At 40.8% G+C, this 21643-nt stretch overlaps 1 protein-coding gene across 1 annotated transcript in view; it reads left to right on the forward strand.

The window, feature by feature from the left end:
• The window catches only part of LOC124299125 (sodium-dependent neutral amino acid transporter B(0)AT3), a 521903-nt gene that overhangs the window by 299225 nt on the left and 201035 nt on the right, over window positions 1-21643 (forward strand). The gene's annotated exons all lie outside the window — the stretch shown is intronic.

Genomic DNA, 21643 nt, shown 5'->3' on the forward strand with positions numbered 1-21643 from the left:
CTCTTGCCAAAAGTGAAAAAAACTTTTTGGTTGTAGATTTTCTTACCGCTGGGTTGGCTACAAGGACCTCAAAAATACTTGTTCTTTTCTTCATACAGTCCTATTGCTTGTATACGCTCTGCGATACCAGATGAAAATTCAATTTCTTTGTTCGAAAAGTAAAAACTTCCACAGAGTTCCATACACTCACCTTTGGAAGGTTATAGATAAAAGTGTCAGCTATCAAATTAGATAAATTGCAACTACAAAAAGTTGCAATAACTTGACTTTCTTTTTTTTTTGAGGTTACCACGATGAAGTGTATTTTGCTATGTGATAAAAGTTGAACAAAACTGTCTATAAAGTTGACGAAACGGCCTGAAATTTGATACTCAGAAGTTTTTCGGGCACATATTATAAATCTGTCGTCAGATTTCGAATGTTTCAAAATGGCGGATCCAATATGGCAACTATAATATTAGAAACACTTGCAAAGTAAGTGGAAATTAGTAGTAAAGGAGGCAAGAATGTAGAGAGAGAATGAAAGAAAGTATCAGAAAGAGGAAAAGGCGAAAGGAGGAAGAAATCGTAAGAGATGTGTATAGTAATAGACTTACAGCTAGCGATGCTGGATGTGTGTAGAAATTTAGAGCAATATTATTTGTTTACGATCAAGTTTCATCCCTTGAATCTACGTGTACGTACGATCAAATGAGTATTAGTAGATTTGCGATAACTATAACGTTTTGTCCATGAATGATTTCTTTGATTTATGGCAAACTACTTGTAGGTACACCTGTGTACACGGTAACAAAGAGATAAGACGACGCTATTTCTCTCTTTTTCCCACTAACAAATGAAAGTAGAAAAAAACAAATAAAATAACACTCTCCTTTAGTTTTATTTAATACGGGTTTTTGAAATTGATTAAGTTGAAATATTGTGCAACTAGAAAGCAGAAAATATACTTCGGTGCTCTCCTATTGGCACTAAGACGAATTTTCAATTATCAAGGCACGCATGCGGCGTACGGATGGAAGAGCACCGACGGTGATTTTTTTTCTTTCTAGTTGCAAAATATTTCAACTAGCTCAATCTCAAAATCACCTGATTCTATACACAACCTAAACGCAACCCAACCTAAGCTGTCCCAAATATTATCCTACACTCGCCTCGACATCACGAAACCGCAATTATATTCAATACAATTTCAATTGTACTCAACTCAACTTAAATAACATTTAAACGATACGCAACTCGACACAACATAAACTAAATCGTAACTGAAACTTAACGTAACTATAATTAATTGCTCGATAACCCAATTCAAAGTACCTTAAAGTAATCCTAATCTTAACTTACAATTAGATCAACTAAACAAAATCTACAGAGCTCAATATTACGCAAAACTCAACGAAACAAATTCCTCAATTGTAATTCAGATGCAACCGAAACTTAATAACACAAACTTTGGATCGCAATCTCTACCTAAACAGACACAACGAAAACGCCATCCTTAATCATTACTTAATAAAAGATCACAAACGCAATCTCAACTAAATGTAATCACAATGCATCCAAAGTTGAAACTTTCTCAAAGTCCTCAAAGACGCTATTTGCCAATTCGAACATTCCATTTTCGGCAAATCCCAACCTATATGAGAGGTGACAGTCAAAAACACGATACCGCGACTCGACTCTGTACAGTGAAATTAGGGCTGTACGTAAATTTCAGACGAAAAATACGCAATTCACCAGCAGTTGCAGTCACCAAGAAAAAGAATCGGCAAACGAATTTCGAGTCCTTTCCAACAACGCAAATCCAAAATGGCTATCCGTTATCCGGCAAGTTTCGATTCAATTCCTCTCGAAATTCGATCGCAAGATTATCAGCAGCGCTTACCGTTCCACATCCACGCAACAAATTCTCTACCCCCTTCGTGATATTCGGTGATGCCATTTTCAAGACTCCAAAAAGCGAACTCGCTATCGAAACTTTATGATTCCGCGACCATCTTGCACGGTCGCCAAAACTAGAGTTCCAAAATCAACGACCTGTCTACAATGATCTCGGTACGCTACTTTCTATGTGACGTTATACCCGCAAGAATACGCAACAATTGATCTGTCATCAATCTCGTTGTTTGCGCAAATCGATGCTTAACGCTAGATCGCAATTTCGTCCTCCACGTAGCTCTATGTTAACAGGGTGAGCGGGGGAGGCTGCGGCGCTCCAACCAACAGCGGGAATCGCGTCCGCCTTGGATTCCCGCGATGAAGAAATATTTTTTGGCTCCCCCTCCGCAGCATCTCCATCCTTCCGTCGAGATTGTCGCTATTTGGCCATTCCGCAATTTCCTCGAATTCGATGCTGACTTCCCATCTAATGCCGTTAAAAATCGCAAATCAAAACAAGGAGCATGAAATATCTTATTCGCTACTCGCTACAGTGTCCCTTCTCAGAATATCAGATGCGAGACTCCAGTTCTGGCGCTCTTTTTTCAATACTTTGCTACTCGATATCGAGAAACCCCTACCTTTGGTTCCGCCTAGGGTTCAGGGAGGCGTATGTAACAGGCATCAAAAATGCCACGTTACACAATAAAGAACAGCACAATAGACTCTGTTACCTTTTATATTTATTGGTTAAACGAACTTACATAAGTAAAGTTCAATAATGATTTATGAGCGCCTCTTCCGAGGAGATCACAGTTGTAGTACCCCCACTTGCCCCAGTGTCATCACAAAGTTTAAAGCTAGGAAACAAAAGATTTCCTACTACGATCATCTTCCTGCGCGACAAACGCGCGCCTATCTTCATTCTTCAGTGTTGCCGTAACTGCGAATCGGGTATCTTTCCAAGATAAAAGAGGAGGGAGGGACTGATCTCTTCGGAAAAGGCACTCATACAATTATGATTGAACTTCACTTAGGTAAGTTCGTTTAAGGACGTTGCCTACCGAGCTCGCGAGTGAACTTTGGCTTCCCGCACAACTTAAGCCGGGGGCCAAGGGAAAGAGTGGGCGGGACTTGAGTCTATGCCCCTCACGTGCTATGGCCCCCCACTCTGCACTCCGTTGGGACCAGGCCACTTGAACGTTTGGTAGTTCTGACATGCGAGGAATATAACTGGAAGTCCGTATGAGTTTCGCGTGGTTGACAAGATTAGGATACGTTCATCCAAGGAGAGGTTGGCACGTATACATATTATTTCAAATATTTATTGCTTGTGCAAATAATAATAAGTTACAGAAATCATTGAATAATCTCCGTGTTTTCAAAAGATCTATTGCATAACTCGTTGCAGTAAAGTGAAAAATATTACAAGAGAAATTACCCGAAACAGCAGTTAGCTAATTCATGACTAAATACTAGGGATGGGTGATCTAAAGCAAACGATCGATTCTCAGAATCGATTCGAATTCATTTTGGAAAAATCGCTTCGTCCGAAAAATTGGATACAAAAGATTGATCTTCAGAAGATTGATCGTTATTTTCACTTTATAGTTTAACTGGAAACCGGTAGCTAAATTGGAGATTCAAAATCGTGTCACACAAATGTAGTACTTATTCAACAGTTTTTATATTCAACAATAGTTTGCTTTGGGTCATATTTGTTTATCACAGCGATATTTCTCATATACATATTACACAAACCCAGCACTTTGGGTGGGAAGATTTTTTTATGGGTGGTAATATTAGATTTATTCAGCGCTAAAAATTGGTCGATTCTTTTGTATTCTCAAACCTATATCATCGATAAAATACAGAACGCCAAAATGAACTTTCAAAACTTTATTTAATTGAAGATTTAAGAACCTCATCCGATCCTTGCAGACTTGGAATCGATTCTAGAAAAAATCGATTAGTAAAGTATCAATACAGAAGATCTATTTTCTCGACCCAAGACATCGATTCTTGAGTGAATCGATCTGGAATCGCGCATCCCTATGAGTAAATACATTGCCATCAATTACCTAGGTCTCACCACGTGGAGGTTACTGCGATGAAGCGACCCATCCTATCCCATCTCAACCTCCCAGCCATGCCAGGAAAAATTAAAAGTGTTACATACATCAATAGATATTGAAAGAAAATTAGTAAATCAAAGAAATTGAGTTAGATATGCAGAGTATATTAGAGATTGATAGATAAGGCGTATTGAAAAATCAGCAAAATCTATGGTACAAAACATGATAAAAAGTAATGGCGCGTCAATAAATAAAATATAAACATTCGATCGCGTGGAATACCATACTTTTCGCTTTCCGTTATGACGTTACTTTGGTATCGCAAATAATTATTATGGAAATAAAACGAATCTTCAAAATAAACTGTTCCAATAAATATTATGGAATGAAACATGCAAACATTCAGCAAACGAATACGAAAGATCATAATTCAGAAATTCATTCATTTCTGAACTTAAAACCATAATGTAAAAACACGTTGTATCCGTGCAAAATTTCGAACGGGCTTTGACTGAAAAACGAAAAATTTAACAAGCAGGATGTACATGCGAGGGTTGATTTGTCTCTATATCTAATAAAAAAGTTTCAAACAAATGAACAGGTAGAAAAATATTATAATAACAATAGTAAAAAAAGACTATAATAACAATAGTATAAAAAAGATTATAATAACAACAATTGTATACGCATGAAGTTGGCGGTGGGGTGAGATCCCGAAAACAAAACAAAAATCATCTAGCAAACAAAACTTCCTTAGACACCTGTCATCGGCTGTTTATGACAGTCTTTGACGAATATCTTTATAGGTATCTGTTTCTGACGCGCGAAAAATGAACATGCGAACGAAAATTATCAAGATGATTCCCGACGGGAATTGTCTTTTTCGCACGTTGGCGTATTGTATATACGGCACTCAAGATCGACACGCAGAGGTGAGACTGAGTATCGTTTCAAATATAGTGGATAATTGGTCTACATTTGCGGGTTTTATTACAGGTAATGAGTCAAACGGTGCTGTGATTAGGTCACCTGGTGATTACAAATCACATATGAATAAAAATGGAATATACGGGGGAGAAGCAGAATTAGCTGCAGCTGCGGACATTTTTAAGATATGTTTAATCGTGTATCGCGAAGAACAAATTCATCAACATCGGATCGGATCACAAAATGAAACACAATTCTTGCTACTCTTTACCGGCGACGGAGACAGTGGACACTTTGATGTCTTGCAGAACCAAAATAAAATTCAGATAGTGAGTAATAAGTATGAATAGTAACAATCAAATAATAGTAAATCTAAATATATCACCAAACAGTCAAAAGGACAGACAGGATTTACGATGACAATGGAGATAGGAGGAGTTTCAAGCAGCAGACAAGGCGCTGAAGATGGTGGATGGTCGGAAGTATCACAAAAGATAGAGGAAAATAAAATTGTGAGTGCGAAGAACCAAATAAGCCATAGAATAATATCCATCAAATATTCGTATGTCACGTGCGGAGCGGTCTCGCACACGACGACTTCAACCCTCTTGATCTCTCAGAGGTTTATATTTAATTTTTGGTGGATTCGGAGGTGAACGTCCTCTACAGGGCGTTCCGTGGAAAATGGTTTGGAGGATTTCAATTATGTTGTACCAATATTTTGAATGGAAGCAAGTAGAAATGTTTAATGAAACAACTAGAAGCAGCAAGGTTATAGACAAGGAAGCTTACAGTACGTTCTTATGCTACTCACGTTCTCGCTCTTTCGCACTCTCTCTCGCGGATTCTGCTTCGGCCTCGAAGGTGCCGAAGTTTACACCTTCACTCACTCACTTACGTGCTACTCGGCTGGATTAAGTTCGTGGCTTTGCGTATTGCGCTTAATTCTAACTTCACAGACTGATGCCGCGACGCGAGATGCTTGGACGACCGCGTGTAGATTTAAAGGAATGCTCTCTCTAATCGTCGGAGACCCAAGACTTATAACTCTATACTCGACAGCTCTGAAGGAGCCTGATTCCGTTGATGTTGGTTTGATCCTGTCTCTAACGGGACTGTCTTCGCTCGCTCGTCCGACACCCCTTGGAACGTCGGGCGGCGAGCGAGTTTTTCGCTGACTTTGCAATTTCGAACAAAGGCTCGCCTCGCAACGGTCATCCTCGAAGCGCGTGATTTCGCGCTCGCCTCATCCCGGTGTTGATTACACCCGGGATCTGGCGGGCGCGAAGACGCTGACGTTGCTGGCTGTCCAACTACGCCGTTGCGCTTGGCTATACCACGAACTGATTATAATAAAATATTTTATATGGACTAACTAAAACTATGCTTCCCTGTCTCTAAAGATAATAATAATGAAAAATGATAATTGTTATGATCGGTAATATATTACAGTTTTGGGTAAATGTGCGGCGCTCGTGACACGTATAACCAGGTAAGAGGACGACCAGGATTGATGTTGACCACAAGAGAAAGGGGTGTTTTGCGGAATGAACAGCAACACAAATATAGGGAAAAAAATAATATAAAGAAGGTGATTTTGGAGAATAACGGGTAGAGCGGTAGTAAAAATAATTCAGCAAGTCAAGGAGAAAGATCAATAGAGAAGGAACACCAATTTTCAACCACCGAATGGACGCTTAGATTGATGAAAAAAATAAAAGTAAGCACAGAAGGAATTGAAGTGGACAGCAAGAGACAACGAGTTCAATACTATGGGCATCGATTGGCCTTACGTTGAGGTGAAGCACAGAATCAGTTGTTGCGGAGCGGACGATTGACACAACACTATGTGATTCACGCATATCTCACAATCGAATCGCAGCGTTTATTGTTTTTAAGAAATAATCAGAAGCAACTGCGTGTAGAATGTTACAAGGGAATGACTGATCACATATAAAATAGTGAAGCGAATACGTCGGATCGAACAAGACTTGGGAACCAAATGATTTTACCATCATTATTTTCCGGCAGCATGCGACATATGCAACAGCAGTACCAAGATGCAATGGCAATAACAAGGAAAGTTGGACGACCGGATTGATTCATCACAATGACATGTAATCCTAAGTGGCCGAAATATGTACGGTATTAAAAGATTTTCCTACAGGTACCACTGCAAACGACATTCCAACAATAGCTTGTCGAATATTCAACATGCGGCTACAACAGGCACTAAAGGAAATCGAAAGCGGTTCAGTATTTGGAAAGATTGAAGGATACGTATACATAGTTGAATTTCAGAAGAGAGGCTTACCGCATGCTCACATACTATTTATCTTAAATAACAATGACAAACTTTTGACTCCAGAAGCAATTGACAGTTTTATATCTGCAGAAATACCAGACAAACAAATACGTCAACAACTGTATCAATCTGTCACATCACACATGCTACACGGCCCTCACACATCCAAAATACCATGCTGGAATTCGGTAACGAAGTCATGCTCAAAGAAATTTCCGAAAGACTTAGTGGAAAACACTGATATAAACGGTGGCGGTTTTCCAAAGTATCGCAGACGAAAAAATACAGGCATAAACTATTACCGCGACCGCGTGGAAGGAAGAAATATCCAAGTAGACAACAGCATGGTTGTGCCTCACAATCCATACCTACTTGCAAAGTACGACTGCCACAAGAACGTAGAATATTGTGCGTCAATAATGGCTATTAAGTATGTCTTCAAGTACATCCACAAGGGAAATGATCGTGCAAGAGTACAGATAACTGATTCAAACAGCGAGAGTGATGGTCAGCCAATAATCAACGAAATACAGGATTAGGTAGATTCGCGTTACGTAGGACCGATGGAAGCAGCTTGGCGTATACTAGAACTGCCAATGCATGGACGAAGTCATGCAGTCACACGCTTACCTGTACACCTACCCGGGCAGCAATACGCAACGTTTGAGGAGGGTATCAAACTAATCCTTCGACATGCGACAAATGCAAGGAGTTTTATAGATTTCCGTACTGTAAACGGGAAAGAATGGAATACATTTAGAGATGCTGCAGTGGATATGGATTTAACTGCGACAAATGACGAAGCTTTCAAAATATTCGACGAAGCTGTTTCAATACTTATTTTTACAAATGCAACGATGAAGAAAAAAATTCAAAGTATAGATGTATTTATATGGGATGAATGTTCGATGATACTGAAAAATGCTTTAGAATTGATCGACAGAACGTTAAAAGATATAATGGAAGACGCATCACCGTTTGGTGGAGAGACTATAATACTAGGTGGAGACTTCAGACAAGTTTTAGCCATTGTGAGACGATGAGGTAAACAACAAATAATAGAGGAAACAATCAAATACTCTACACTTTGGAGTATATTCGAAAAATTAAGCTTGAAAAAAATATGCGAGCAAAGGAGGATGCCGCAAAGTTTTCAGAGTGGTTACTTAATATAGGTAGTGGAGAAGTGGAGTTGTTTGTACCAGAGAAAGAAATACAAAGCAACAATTTAATAGACGATTTGTATCCAAGAAATTTGCCACTTGATGAATCAACAAACAGAGTCATCTTAGCTCCATTGAATGTCGAATTTAATCAGTTAAATACAGAGATACTACGCAGAATGGATGGCAATATATTCGAATCAAGAAGCATAGATTATGCAACATTACAAGGAATTGATACTGCGGATGCAGCACTTGACGAAGAAGCTACTCTTTGATATCCGATAGAGTATTTAGATGGATTAACGCCATCAGGTTTACCACCACACAATCTACAGCTGAAAGTCGGAGCAATTGTGATGTCATTGCGAAATTTATCAATATCAGATGGTTTATGCAATGGAACACGGTTAGTTGTAAGAGAAATTCACTCTAGAATTTTGATTGGTGAACTTCTAATCGGAGAGCGAAAAGGGCAAATAGTAGAAATACCAAGAATTAAATTAGATACGCGGGGAGACACAGATATGCCATTTATCCTCCAAAGGCGGCAGTTTCCTGTCAGGTTGGCATTTGCAATGACTATAAATGAATCACAAGGACAAAGTTTTGACCACGTGGGAATATTCATTGACCGACCAATCTTTGGACATGGTCAACTCTACGTTGCATTGTCACGATGCAGGTCGAAGAAAGGTATAAAAATTCAACTGAAAAAAAATGAAAATGCAATAAAGAACATTGTGTACAAGGAAATTATCGAATAAATACTGCATAATGTATGTACATCAAGGCCACAAACGAACAAATAAACATGGATGTACTTAAAAGAAAAATGCACAGGAGGTGATAGGAGTTCGAGAGGCCGAGGGGTTGACCCCCTCTACTGACTCCACCGGGACCACATACGAAGAAGGAAAAAACGTCCTGTATAAAGGAGAAAAGAAGCGAAAGTGGAAGAAAAAGGAGGAGAGAATACAAATGAAAGGAATACAGAATCAGCAATGAAAGGAAAACCAGCAAGAATATAAAAATCACTGAAAAAATGGACAACAGAGAAAAGAGAAAGAAAAGCCAAGAGGAGCAAGAAGATGCAAAAATTGGTAGCAGCATAAAACGATAAAGAGGAAATAAAGCATAACGTATGGAAATTTACACAATCGCGATTTGTAATTGGATGTTCAAATACATAAATCACTTCCACTAAATATTTTCTTATTTTGTGATTATTCATATGTAAATTCACACGTGTCGGTCATTTGCTGAACAAGCCGAAACGCATGCAATGAAATAGAAACTTGTGAGAAAATAAAAGTTAGCCTACGAAATTAGGAAACAAGTAGTAAGATTAGAAAGAAGATATAAGGATGTATTGACTGATTGTGAGTTGAAGGTGAGAAAAAAATGTAAATTATCAGAAATAAAAAAATGATAAAAGTAAAATTTGTTGATGTAAAATTGCAAATATTTCTACGATATTCATACCATATTAAATTACTAGATAAATAAAAGAAATACATAAGTACATATCTATTATACCTATACATGCAACAACAAAATTAATTACAAATAATTATATTCCGACATTTGACAGTTCAAATGAAACACCGTAGCTAATAAAAAGAAGTAAAAAAATAAGAATAGGTGAGCACTGCCCAGTTTGGTGATATTTTGTAATGTAAAGAGATAAATTAAATCAAACATGCCGAACAAAGTAAGTATATCATTGGAAATATGAATGAATAAATAGCAAAGTAAGCAGTATGATAAAATTAATGAACATTCTTGAAACAGGACAGCGACGAGGTTTTGCAGCGGTCGGGCGAGAAAATACCAGGTGAAGCATATCGATATAATATAATAGTATGTAAATCCAAATTCAACTCGGCAAACCAAAGAGCCGGACGCTTTTTAAGAATCATTACCAGTGAATTCTACATCTACCCATAAAAAATGGAAAAATAATTACTTATATACAATCATTTGTCAAAAAAAGAAAAAAATATCGACATTTGAAAATACAGTCAAACACGTATGAATCCCTAAGCAAATAATTTAATGCCTATTTTACCAAAACAAGATGACGGATGAGATGATCTGCAGCAGAGGAGGAGCTGTTGCTTGAGACGGACGACGAAGAGTGGTCCGTCTACGTATCGTAAATGAAATTATACAAGGAAATGTGAAGAAAATGATAAAAAAATTCATCATTCATAATTTAAGATAAGCGAAGAAAATAATGAAAAAGATGTGAGGCGATACGGCGCAATACTCCAATGTCAAGTGAACGACGAGCGGGACCGCGCGGTGATGTAAGATCGCTCACGCGGTACACTCACTAAGATAAATCAATCAAAGGTAATAGGTACAGAAACAGATACGAATTAATCAGAGAAAGTATAGCAAAATAGTACTGCTCAATAATGAAGATAAGAATTGATCGTTTAAGAGAACACGCTGCTATACAGCGATATTAGACATTTAGATATTCTAGAAGAGAAAGATAAAAAAATAACGCGATAGTCACTAACAATGCGTAAGTAATAGTCAACCAGTCGCGAAGTTACTTGCAATAAGAAAGAGAAAGGGACAAGATAAGAGATAAGAGAGAATAAGGTACGAGCCCAGGTGGCTCAAGCAGACCAACTGCAAGATAGAGATGAAGAGAGAGAGATAAAGATACGATATATTGCAAGTATTTTCGTCGCTTCACAAAATAGAAAAGGAACCTCACTTACGTAAAAGAAGATATAACATGTACTAGAGAATGCGGTACGATAGCGAGAACTAGATTTGCAGGTAGCGGTAATGACACTAAATATGGCGATAGCACGTCGTGATTAATCAAAAACTAAACGTAGAGTGACGAGATGAGCGATGATCCTGATTTTCGTCGAGCTGCTGTCACGTGATTCTTCCTTAAATTTGCGGTATTCTAATTGGACCAGCAGGTCGCGTAGGTCTGGTCTACGGATAGGCGGCGATAATCCCTCGCCGCTTGTTTTTCTTCTCCCTCGACGACAGGTATCGAGGTATCGGGACGTCGGAAGGTGGTCAGAGATGTTTTCCCTCAGCTGTGCGGTATCGTTGGTGAGAGGGGAGGTCGTACTGCTCACGTATTGCGATATTGAGGTGTGTGGCAATATTACGTCACCGGTCTCCTGGACTTGCGACCGACTGTATCTCACTCCTCGCTTTACTGGTACTCCCTGTTGTAGCTATTTCGTTGGCGCTGCATCCCGGCCCTCGCTCATTGAAGCCCTCATGCCGGAACGATCTGGTGGTGATGGCCGTCAACCCGGATCCCCACACTATATCCACCAGATTCACGTGGTCAGCATATCCTTAGCCTATTCCACGCCGCAGTCCTTCGATAGGACGGTTCGTGAAGAGAAAACCGTCCTCTATTTGATAGACAACGACTTAGTAGATGTTAGGGTCGGTTCAGCTTCAGGCTGATAAGTATCGTCGACGGAAGGCTTTGTTGTGTTTTTGACGCACAGCCCTGTACGCCGCCTAACGATGCATCCGAGCAGTAGAAGCATTCATTCGTGGTTCGGCTCCTGGCCGATCAGTCTTAAATAGTCGGAGGTACTGCTTGTGCATCACGCACGACCCTGTTCCACAACTGGAAAGGCATCCATCGGGAGTGGTTTCAGCGGTATTCGTTCGTCTGTAGTCGGTGGTGGTCGATGTTGAGCTGGTACGTGACCCCTGTCAGACAGTGTCCTGGTATCTTGACGCGAAGGTCTCGTAGATGGTTCTCGTAGATCATTACAGAATCAGAAAATAGCACACAATTAGCTGAGTAAAGAGAATTCAACTTAAAGATAAGTAGTCGTTCAGTTTTGGAGTATTGGCCTCAGACGTGCTTTCGTTATTTTTAGCGATATTTGTACCTAGGGGAGTGCGATAGTTAAACAAAGTGACGGAGTATGAAATACCACGTCACAACGTAGATACTCGTATACGTAAAAAAATCTGAAAATAATAACTATAGCAAAATAAGTTCCCGAATGCAATTGGGGTTGCGTGGCATCGGGAGTTTTGTACATGTGAGTGGATTCGTTTACGAAAATAATCTGAGCAGACCTGCATAGGGAGCCACTAGCAATGTCGGGTTGATCGAAAACAACCGATCAACAGTTGCAGACCTGTCATCAAATCAACATGAAGGAATTTGCCTGTCTACTAGACAATGCGTAAGGAAATAGTGAGGCGCGTAGCGTCGAGATGGGGTTGCCGCGCGAAGCGCGCAGGGGCGAAGCCCCTAGTAATACAAAAAATAAAAAAATGGTCTACACACAAAGAAAACAATCCTTGAATCAAGAATTAAAATATTCTTGAATCAAGTGCTGAGTATTATCCATTCAAGAATATGTGATATTTTTATTAAAAAAACAGCGTACTCTTGATCTGAGAAATGAAATATTCTTGAATTAGTAATAGTTTTCTGTGTGAGACATTATTGTAAAATAGTTATAAATGGAAGGAAAAATATACAAATATGTAAGAATGTCTGTATAGTTACTCGTTAGTACTGTCAGTTGTAGTTTTTTTTTTCTTACGGGTGGAAACATGAGACGTTGAGTTTTTTGATTGGACTGCAGAATTTCAAGCTTCCATTATTTGAAGAGGGTCGCAATCGGAAGTTGTCGAGCGCGTCTGGAGTCTACTATTTCTGGCAAAAAGCCGAAATGAGAAAAGTCCGCTAATTCATTTTCCATTGTTACGTCCAGCATACCACTTCTCTTTATTTTTCCTACTCGCTAACTCTCCCACAGTTCTTACATGAATCTCATGGCTCTGTCCTGTCCTCTTATCTCTACGTAGTCTCACACTATTCACTATCGCGCTTACCCGTCAAATTCTATTCCCTACCTTTAGCATCTTCACACCCTTTTTGCACCCGTACGTTTGAAGTCTCTAGCGACAGTCCTATTCTAACTCTCGACAACTCCACATCTGGACTTCTTATATATCTTTCGCACAGCACAATTCATTCCTACCGGTATCTCAACTTCTACGCAATAAACATATAATCGATATATCAAACATACTAAAGTTTATTCAATCCTCATCCTGATTTCCGGTTGACCTGGAACGTAAAAGCGAAGCCAACCAGTTACTCCTACCGCTCAGGAGTAAACTCCACTCACGGACGTAACACCATTTTCAATTTCCAAAAATTGTCGTCGTGAATAATTTTGTCAAAGATCAGTCCTTCCGGCGTTCAAACTACGGAATAGCACCACTTCCTTTTCGTACTGTGGAGAAGACCCTGCACCTGATAAAAATAATTGTGTGCCGTTATCAACTTGACTTCACCATTCGTAATGGACATAAATTTTATTTTTTTTTTGACTCTACGCCCTCCATTAGAGTCAGCTCTCTGGCAGAAGCGGGGCATTTCACCTCGATAATGGCGTCCTCGTCCACCAATCCATCAGGTGACGCCGCGAGAAACGGTAACTCCTTGTCTATCACTGGACCACTGGATTCCACCGTAACTCCATATTCCGGAGCAAACTGACTGATCGCCGAAGGCTCCTTTCCGATACCCACCTTGTACTCGCGTTACCATGGAAATCGGTATAGCGAATTCGTTCAACTAAGTTGGCGCAAGATGTTTGTGGCTGTCGTTTACAAATTTCACCAAATATCAAGGCAGTCAACCGCCTTCTACGCTCATCGTACCATTCGTCAGACGTGCTTTGCCCTCTAGTTTGCCGTTCGATTACTAGTGTATCCACCGAATACAAGTCTTGCACGAAATCCTTCTTAGCGGCAGCCAATTTCTCTTCGGACATGTCTGGTTGCGACGGACATGCAGCGTCCGCGCCGTAGTCGGTGTCAACGGACTGGGCGACAAAAGATTTTGATTTCGATTTGAAAGCCGGTTTTCGACAATGACGAGATCACGATTTATTTATACAATACTTGACGGTGAATTTTCCCTGCCCACCCATCCCTAATTTCTGTCTGACTAACGCATGGAACTGTCCACCGACATTCATCCTCACTATGGCAGATTTGCATCTTGCTTGATGTGATCCTCGAAGGATAAAATTGACACGCTTGCCTCCTATAGCCTTAGAAAAATGTGCGTTGTACAACTCGGCCACGTTGTTGTCAACGTCCCATATCAGGCTAGAGACATGCTCAGTGAGTCGATTCATTGCCAAAAGGATCTCTTGGAAGATACCAATCGCATTCATATCCTGCACATGGTTTGTTTCACCTGGCTTCGGATTACCGTCGCAGAAATAACCACGGTCTTTACACAACCGATGGTCCCCGAAACCATGATTCGGACCGTTTTTTATATCTTTACGCAATTCCTCCACCCGAACGTATCGCGGCTAATGAATTTCTGCTTTTCGATGACGAATAGCAGAAGTTACTGCATAAAGTAGGCGTTTTAAGCTTTTAAGCAAAAAATCTTGCAGAATTGCTGTACCGATTTTACGGTTGACACATAGATCTCGCAGTCAAGTAACATAGTTTCGGAGCACATGGTTGCGGCATCCAATTTTCACGACTAGTGCCTCCTGTCCATACGGCATTGCATCGATAAGCTCCCGGTAAACGCTCTATCTTCATCTCCTATCAATTTGATACATTTTAGGCCCTGCATTTCTAAGCTACATTTGAATCCCTCTACTATTACGTCAGATTCCATCGCGGTACTATAACCCCCCCCCCCCCCACCAGTTTTTGGCGCACTTATGATCCACGACTGATTTTGACTCATCTTGTTTCAACCCATTACAAATGGAACAATACTTGTTTCGAACCAAGATAAACAAAACTTTTTTCCTCCTCTACCCTACAATTGCTGCTACACCCAAAAGAGAATCATATTTTTGACGGTAAGATCGTTTGACCCAAGATCCGTCCGCAACAACCGCTACGCAAGGGTACTCGTCTTCGTCAACGTCACCTGCCTCACGAGCCAACCTCGCCTCTTCGTTTCCAACCTTGATCATCTCTTCCCGAGCAAAATCATGATAGGCATCACTGACAATTTTATGAAATTTATTCCATGTTTTCTTAGTCATGCAAAGAATATCCATAGCAGCGCTAATTTCTTTGAATTGAGAAAAATCACCACCTGTGGATCCAATTCCTGATACTATGGCTGAGTTTGAAGATGACGAATCTGATTTTTGGTCTTCTGAGGCTATTGATTCGATCTTATTACAAAATTTACATTTGAAGGTGATGGTTGAAATAATTCCTGTCCGGCTTTCGGATATAGGTTCCATGTTAGCAAACGTACAATCATAAGGTGAATGAAAAGCTAATTTTTTGATACTGCTCAGGAAGTGATTTATATCCACTATTCTTTTGCCGGCCAACGCGAATGGGGGATTTGATTTGACTTAGGATTGATTCACTATTCTTTTAAATTGAAACTCATGGTCTTCCACCACATTACTGTCGGTTGTGTGCAAAACACTTCCAATTATGCTTGTACCTACAACTGTCGTGTCCTTATTGTCTGCCGTTGTAGAAATCGGAGAGTTGGGTGTTACCTCCGAGCAAAACAGATTGACTTCGACGAATTCTATTGGAGATCTGACCTCGTTAAACTCGAGAACAGTAGTATAACAAGGAGAGTTCTGGATAGAGACACCTTCTTTACCGACCAAGCCGACCAATCCGCCCATACGTGCATCCCAGACGCAGACCCTTGAAAGTTACCCCTACTCTCGTGAGATAAAATGTGCTCTGCCGACCGTTCGTCGGTGAGAAAATCTCCCAAATGCCCATGATCGTCGGAAAAAATCCTCCTAATGACCATGATTGTCGGTAAAAAATCCTCCAAATGATCATAATTGTCGGTGAAAAATGCCTGAAATTGCCGTGGTGTTACCCCTTGTGGGATAAATTGTGCTCTTTGTCGGTCAAGAAAATCATGTCATCGAGCGGGATCGATAACTGCATTACCGAGCGCACTGCGTGAATCCTCGGGCGTTCGAGCGGACCCCGTGGATCCTCAAACGTTTGACCGAGAATCCTGGCATGTGTAAGGTTTTGAGAGCTTCCAGATGATTCGAGAAGATTCTCACGGCCTTGAACGAATCTAAACCGACTAACAATTCGTCCGACGTGATTCGACTCAACGGTGAGCGGCATGTGGTAAAAAGATTTCGGTGCGACGTTGAATTCTGAAAGACCCGCTCTAGCCTTGAACGAATTTGAGACAAACAATTCTCGGAATCGTCCGACGAAAACAATACTCGGAATCGTCCGACGAGTTTCGACTTGACGGCGAGTGGTCTGCCGACGACGGATTGCGGTGCGACGTCGAAATCCGGAAGGTTCTGAAATTTGTATGCGTCTGCTTCGACCCTGAACGAATGCAGGCTGACAAAAAATGCGTTAGACAAGTTTCGACTTGACGACGAGCGGTCCGGGACCGTGAGAAAGAGCTTCTTTGACCCTGAAAGATTCTCGCAATCGTCCGACGAAAACAATACTCGGAATCGTCCGACGAGTTTCGACTTGACGGTGAGCGGCCTGCGGACAACGAAATGCGGTGCGACGTTGAATTCTGGAAGGTTCTGGAATAGACTCTTAACCAGCAGGACAGAGGTTCTGAATTAACGGTTGATATTGACGATGCAAAATATTTTATTGGTAAAAAAAACTCCAGATTACAGTTTTACATGAAATTCATAATACTGATATATGAGTGTAATTACATGTTTCTTACTCAACGGTATCGTACCCATTCTTTACGCAATGAGAATCAATAACTGTTCGAGTAGATACCGATTGTCTTTTGTGTTTGAGTGAACAATTTCGCAGTAACAACATGTTTTGAGGTGCACAGTTTGGACGCAATATAGCACGATGCGTACAGTTTGAAATCGCGTCTGTCATTTTATTGAATTTCTGCAATGACGGACAACCTAAATCCACCAAATCAACGACTTCAACTTTTTCACCCAGAATTTTCTGCAGCCAACTTTTCTTCTCCAAACCTTCTACGTAAACTGTTGTAGCATTACGCAGCGATATACATTCAGTGGTGAAGTCAAGCTTCTCGAAAGGCAAATCACCACATTCCCAGGAAAGTCCATGATAATTCCGTGACAGCCACAAATTTTCGCTTTTGAATGGAGAGAGTGAATAATTCCAATCGTACGGAGGTTCGAAGAGAAAAATTAACGGGTTGGTATCTTCGTCGAGTGACACAACTGCCAACTCTTTGGGTGCAAAATCGGGACCGGGTCTTCTGAATGCTTGTACGTCGACTATGAACTCTATCGTGAAAAATACCAAATGAATTGTCACAAAGTTCAAGGTTTTTATACCAATTTCCTCACACCACCACTCAGCGGGTTATATTCAATTATACGATTATGTGAAATCAAGCAGTAGGCAGATGTACCAGTAGGAAAGTTATTTTTAGCCTCAAATTCGATACGAATACCGACCGGTCTAGATTTCAGAGCCTCGTTTTGTTTCGAACAGTCGATGAAAATCAAAAGTTCGTACTGTAGAAATTCGCTCTTCGTCAACAGAGGCTCAGGTTCTTTGCCGTAATAGGTGGCTTGAAAGTTTGCGTACATCTCGTACAGTCATGCAAAGCGATTGTGACTCATGTCCAAGTTCAGGTTATCGTACGGATAATACTCGGAATAGTAGTATAGGAAGGGGGGGTCTACACGCAGATTCCTGTTACCGACACTCACCGACCAAGCCGACCAGTCCGTCTATAGATTCTCCCCAGACTCAAACCCTTTTCCGCTCCGCGCAGCCCAGACTCAAACCCTTTTTCGCGATGACGTCACAGTCTGCCGTACCGAAGGTCAAAACCGTGCAACCTTACCGACAGTTGTATCGATCGAGGGTCAAAATCGTGCTGTTTTACCGACAATCTTACCGACCGAAGGTCTGTAGTGCTCGCCTGCCAACGGTAGTGGGCGCAGCGGGGGCGAGAAGTTTTTTACCGTCCCGCATTCTTCTCCGACGATAGGACTGCTGATGTGTAACATGAACCACTCCGAATTCCTTTCCCACGGTAGGGCTGCTGATGTGTAACATCAACCACCTCACATTCCTTTCCCACCTCATCAACCACGCGACATTCCAAAATTAATAGTTCCGGGAATTGTTTTTTATCCACTCGGATATCGCTGACGTGTAACATCAACCACCTCACATCCCTTTCCCACGTTATCAACCACGTGACATTCCGAAATTAATGGTTCCGAAAATTGTTTTTCACTTACTCGGATGTCGGTTTGATATCCAAGGTCGACCGATAGTCGCGGTACATTCAAAGCCATGGATCTGCGGTGTCGGGTTACTATCGCTCTTATAATGCCAAAAGGTGCGCGCGCATCCGTACAGCTGCCCTATAAAAAGGACGCTCATCACATCAAACGATCATTACGTCACAAGCTGTCAAGTATACGTGAGGAAAAAGCTCAAAATGGAATCGGCGAAGTGATTGAGATTAATCGATGTTATGGAATCGGCGTTAAAGATTTTATCGGAAAAATCGTCACCGGCAGAGATTGCAAAATAGATTCGACTCGGAACCCAGAATATCAGGCTTTTGAATAGAATCTTACGCAACAACGCCTCAACGATCGGGAAGAAGACAAGAATTTTGACTACAATTGGAATTCTGAAATCGTTGACAGTCAAATTTTAACAATTGCAGAAAGTGGGTGACGGATTACGAAGCCGACGAAGAAGCGATCGAGTGCGGTGGGAAGATTTGGAATCAGCTTTCGAGAGGAGAATTCGAACTGGATCCATCGTCAATTTGAAGCATAAAGATGTGGAGAGATTTCTAGAAGACGCAAAGGTACTAGCTGTGACGAGACTGAAAAACGCTCTGAAGAAAGACAGGAGCTTGAAAGCCAACGTTATCCTGGCTTGTAAATTTCAACTCAGAAAAGTTGATCGCACGGTGGAAGAGATCAAATTTTTTAATACGAGAAATGAAATCATCCTCCAGACAACGGATATCAGCGAATGGTTCATCGAAAACGCGACGGAGCGTTTGTTGAAAAAGGTGGAAGATTTCCAGGAAAAGGATTCAGGCTGGTCGCTGACCGAAATAATCAATTTGACTGTGAATATCAACAAGTACGGACCACTACGAGGCGGTGTCTTCACATACACCTCGTTACCTAAGCATATCAGTGATAAGAAGGCTGTCGTCAACATCCGTAACAGCGACTCGTATTGCTTCCTCTGGTCGGTCACCGCAGCTCTGTTCCCAGCCGACAACAACCATCCTAACGCGACCAGCTCGTACCCACATTTCAGCTCAGTGCTACGGTATGATGGTATGAAGTTTCCTATGTCTCTAGACAAAAACACCATTTAAAAATTTGAGAAGCTTAACGGCCTTTCAATTAACGTTCATCGTATGGATAGTGCGGAAGAAAAAAAGCGCAGTGAAATTGTACCCATTTATTCAAGCCGAAACATGTCTGATAAACCTACAGTCTATCTTTTAGTAATAGAGTCTGAAAACGACAATGACGATGTAGATATGGAAAATTATGAGTAGACTAGAATCTTTCATTTGGCGAGGATTCGAAATCTGTCTCGGTTGACAAGATCTCAAATTTCCAAGCATGAATGTCATACTTTGTTGTGCGATAGGTGTCTGTCTCATTTTAATTTCGGAAGATGTTTGTTGAAGCACCGAGCTGATTGCATGAATTTAAACAAAACCAAAGTTATTCTACCTACAGATGAGGAAAAAATACTCAAATTCAAAAATCTCAAGCACAAAGAAACCGTTCCATTCTGTATTTACGCGGATCTCGAATGTTTACTGGAACCTACGCTCAAAAAGATGGGTACAAGAACAATTCATCAGAAGCATCTTCCGTATAGTATAGCTTACTGTCTACATTGTGCATTTGACGATTCGCTTCCGAATTTCAAGATTAATCGCGGAGAGACTTGCGTTCAATGGTTTGTGAACGAGTTAGCGGAATTGGCACATTCGTTAGAAGTTTATTTCAAAACTGTTGTACCGATGGAACCGCTCAATTTCAATCAAATCAACGAATTTCACTCAACAACAGTGTGTCACATTTGTGAAAAACCGTTTACACTCGCAGACGTGAAACATCGTGATCACTGCCATTTCACGGGAAAGTACCGTGGTGCTGCTCACCTAAGTTGCAATCTGAATTACCAGAATTCGCACATTATCCCAGTGATATTCCACAATCTGTCGGGTTACGATTCACATTTCCTGATCAAAGCACTGGCTACATCGTTCGAGGGCACAACTGAGCTTCTACCCGTAAACAAAGAAAAGTACATTTCATTTACAAAATACGTCGAGGGGACAGATATAAAGTTTAGATTCGTAGATTCGTACCGCTTCGTGCCCAGTAGTCTTGAGAAATTAGCAACGTATCTCGGTGATGATCAGAAATCAATCACACGAAAATTTTATCGTAGCTCAGATGAATTTCAGTTATTGACCAGAAAAGAAGTGTTCCCGTACGAATATATAGACAGTTGGGAGAAGCTCGAGGACACACGGTTACCATCCAAACAACAATTTTACTCAAAATTAAATAATCAAGATATATCAGACAACGACTAAGCACATGCATGTAAAGTTTGGCAAACTTTTAACGTTCAAACTTTGGGAGAGTATTCGGACTTGTATTTACAGACGGACGTGTTTTTACTGGCCGACGTTTTTCAAAATTTTCGACAGAGCTGTTGGACGACGTACAAACTGGACCCGTTACATTACTACACAGCGCCCGGTCTGTCGTTTGATGCAATGTTAAAATGTACAGGCATCGAACTCGAGCTTCTCACCGACATAGACATGGTTATGTTTATCGAAAAGGGTATTCGAGGTGGTGTGTCACATTGTTGAACAGATACGCAAAGGCCAACAATAGATATATGGGAGCGGAATTCGATCCTGAGGTCGAAGAATCTTATCTCATGTACTTTGACGTTGATAATTTGTACGGTGCTGCTATGAGCTTTGCTCTGCCATACAGTTCCTTCGAATGGTCATCAGACTTCGGACAATGCGACGTTCTTACCATCTCAGACGATGCGGAGTTTGGTTACATACTGGAGGTGAATTTGGAATATCCTGAGGAACTGCATGAAATTCATTAGGATTTACCACTGTGTCCGGAGCACTACATACCTCCGATCTCGAATAGTAAGAAACCGAAATTGACGCCCACGCTACTTTCCAAGAAAAACGACGTTGTTCACTCTAGGGTTTTGAAACAAGGCTAACAATTAGGCTCAAAATTACTCAAAATACA

This window comes from Neodiprion virginianus, chromosome 2, assembly GCF_021901495.1.
Source record: "Neodiprion virginianus isolate iyNeoVirg1 chromosome 2, iyNeoVirg1.1, whole genome shotgun sequence".
NCBI classification, from domain to species: Eukaryota; Metazoa; Arthropoda; class Insecta; order Hymenoptera; family Diprionidae; genus Neodiprion; species Neodiprion virginianus.